Below are 3396 nucleotides of genomic sequence, written 5' to 3'. Positions count from 1 at the left end.
GTTTTTTTTTTTTTTTTTTTTTTTGTTAATTTTGTATATTATTCTAACCCATCAAATACACCTAAACCTTTTAAGACTGCTGGGGTAAAGGGACTTTTCAGTCTCATTCTGGCAGGATAAACAAGGTATACTTAATTCTATTCTACTATCCCTCTAAAAATTCCCTCAAATTTGATAACTCTCTCTCTCTCTCGTATCTCATTCTAGTCGTTCCATTAATTATAGGAATCATATTAGTGGGAGAGAGATGACACTAGAAGTGAGAGGGAGAGAGGGAAAGAGAGAGAGAGAGAGAGAGAGAGAGGTGAAATATAGAAAGAGCCCAAGAGGGGAGGGAGGAATGTGTTATAGGTTATACAATACCTATATTATGTATAAGATATTATATGGGAACAGAGATTCGCGGGGGAAAGAGAGAGGGAGAGGAAGAGAGAGAGAGAGGTTATGAAAACCTCTTTTGTTTTCGAGTTTCCCCTGTTTTTTGACACACATTATGGTTTTGAAGAAGAGGAAGAGGAAGAAGAAGGAGAAAAAGAGGTAGAGAAGGGAAGAGAAAGAGGAGAGAGAAAATATTTAGCATTAATTATAGGAATCATATTAGTGGGAGAGAGATGACACTAGAAGTGAGAGGGAGAGAGGGAAAGAGAGAGAGAGAGAGAGAGAGATAAATAGATATTACACACACCAATATGCCTTTCCTGTATATACCTATGTACTTCAATGTAACGTGTACGTATATTCTACGTATATACCTACATATGTGTTTGCGACATGAAAGCACCTTTAGAAGACCGAGGTGGGAGAGGAAAAGGGGAATATTAGGAATAGGAAAGGAGAAACAAGGAGAAGAGGAGGAAGAAGAAGAAGAAGGAGAAGAGAAAGAGGAGAAGGGAAAATTGAAAGCACTATGCATAATTAAACCACTTTTAATTAAGTGAAGTGTAGATGAACTAATTCGTTAAACCGGGGCGGCATGTTAAACCCTCTTCACAATGCTTCTGGATATGATGATTTTTGATGAATTTGAAAGAATTTCACGATTTTGAATCGAAGGAAACTAGGATAGGAGAAAGCCAGGCGTTCCGAGAACGAATTTTATCGAAGGCAAAATATTCAGAAGGGACAGATGGAGGAAAGAGAAGAAGAGATGGAGAGAGAAAGAGGGAGAGGAGGAAAGAGAGGAGATGAGAGAAGGTTTTGATGGGAAAATATCATTAAGACTGAGGGTGATAGGAGAAGGAAGAGGAAGAAGAAGAAGGAGAAGAGGAGGTAGACTGGGTGGAGAACGAACGAACATTTAGGGACAGGGAGAAAATCCGCTCCGGGCGGGAATCGAACTCGCGACCTAGCGCTTACAAGCCTACCTTCCAATCTATCTAGTCTGGCGTGGAGGAAATATTTAGAAGACCGAGGTGGGAGAGGAAAAGGGGAATATTAGGAATAGGAAAGGAGAAACAAGGAGAAGAGGAGGAAGAAGAAGAGGAAGGAGAAGAGAAAGAGGAGAAGGCAAAATATTCAGAAGGGACAGATGGAGGAAAGAGAAGAAGAGATGGAGAGAAAAAGTGGCAGAAGAGGAGAAGAGAGAAGGGTTTGATGGGAAAATATTATTAAGGAGAAGGAGTAAGAAGAAGAAGAAGAAGAAGAGGAGGAGGAGGAGGCGGAAAGGGTGGAGAAGAGAAGAGAAAGAGGAGAAGGGGAAATATTTGGAACAATTGGTCCTGGAGCTAGCGGTAAAATATTTCAACGAAACTGCCCCCTCCCCCATTTCCATCTAATAATAAAACCCCAATCCCCAAAATTTCCAATCCCTATCCAAAAATTTTCAACCCCCATCCCCAAAATTTCGTCCCTCATCCAAAAATTTTCAACCTCCATCCCCAAAATTTCAACCCCCATTCCAAAATTGTTGGCAATTATTCCCGTTTTTGGTCTCATTTTGTGACTTGCCTCGGTGGTATAGCTGGTGTAGCAGTTAGAACGCTCGGAGCTCGTTTGGTAAGCAGGAGTGCGCGGGTGCAATCCCAACGGAGACATTTTTATCCTCATTTATTTGACAATTTAACCATGTGACGATTCGTAGATTGTTATAAGCTTCATCCATCCCTTGGTGAGCAATCGCCCCTACATCTAAGCCTCAGAGTGGGACGGTGGAACTCACTACCAGGGCACATTAGGACATCTGTACATCCTTCTGTATTCAGGAGACTGTTGCTGGAGCATTTTGAAAATCAACGAAGCAAAAGATACATACTTTGTAGGTTCACTCTTTTTCTTTTTCTTTTTCTTCTTCTTCCTCTTCTTCTTCCTCTTCTTCTTCTTCCTCTTCTTCTTCTTCTTCCTCCTCTTCTTCTTCCTCTTCTTCTTCCATTTTCTCCCCATAACAAATGAAAAAGAAAATTGAATAAAGAAAGAAAAATAAAAAAAAAATATTGAAAAATTCTAACTCAGGGGCGGGATTAATGCCTAAGGCATTCTCTTCCATCCAACCCCTTCCATTCTCTTACGAGTATATCCTTTATATACTCGTAAGAGAATTTTTTTTGGCCCTTCATTTTCGAGCTAAAAACCTCGATAGAAGAGAAAATCACCATGCGCTATATACGGCCTTGCTGGCTTCCCTCAATAAAATTCTTGGTACGGCCCTGTCTGTACGCAAATTCCAAAATATACTTATAGCATATAGGTAGGGAGGTACATTACACACACCAATATGCCTTTCCTGTATATACCTATGTACTTCAATGTAACGTGTACGTATATTCTACGTATATACCTACATATGTATATGCGACCTGAAAGCACTATGCATAATTAAACCACTTTTAATTAAGTGAAGTGTAGATGAACTAATTCGTTAAACCGGGGCGGCATGTTAAACCCTTTTCACAATGTTTGTGGATATGATGATTCTAAATGAATTTGAAAGAATTTCACGATTTTGAATCGAAGGAAACTAGGATAGGAGAAAGCCAGGCGTTCCGAGAACGAACTTTATCTGTTAGGGACAGGGAGAAAATCCGCTCCGGGCGGGAATCGAACTCGCGACCTAGCGCTTACAAGCCTACCTTCCAATCTAGTCTGGCGTGGAGGAAATTTCAATTGTAAAATCAAATAATAATGCCCTGAAAAAAAAAAACATACTCGATATTGAGAGGAGCACGTTTTTATGTTAAATTAAAATAAATACATTATCATTATTAAAAAAAATAATAATAAATAAAATAATAAATTCAATTAATACTGCTTGACTTAGATTCGAACTACCAACCTTTAGATCTACCACGCTAAACCACAAAAGTTGGTTCTCTCTCTTTCTCCCTTTCTATTTCCCTTTCTCTCTCTCTCTTCCCTCTTTCTCTCTGTTCCTATCTTTATCTCACTCTCTTATTATCTCCC

Source organism: Diaphorina citri, unplaced genomic scaffold (genome assembly GCF_000475195.1).
Source record: "Diaphorina citri unplaced genomic scaffold, Diaci psyllid genome assembly version 1.1 scaffold1186, whole genome shotgun sequence".
Classification (NCBI taxonomy): Eukaryota; Metazoa; Arthropoda; class Insecta; order Hemiptera; family Psyllidae; genus Diaphorina; species Diaphorina citri.
This window is presented reverse-complemented; position numbering follows the sequence as displayed.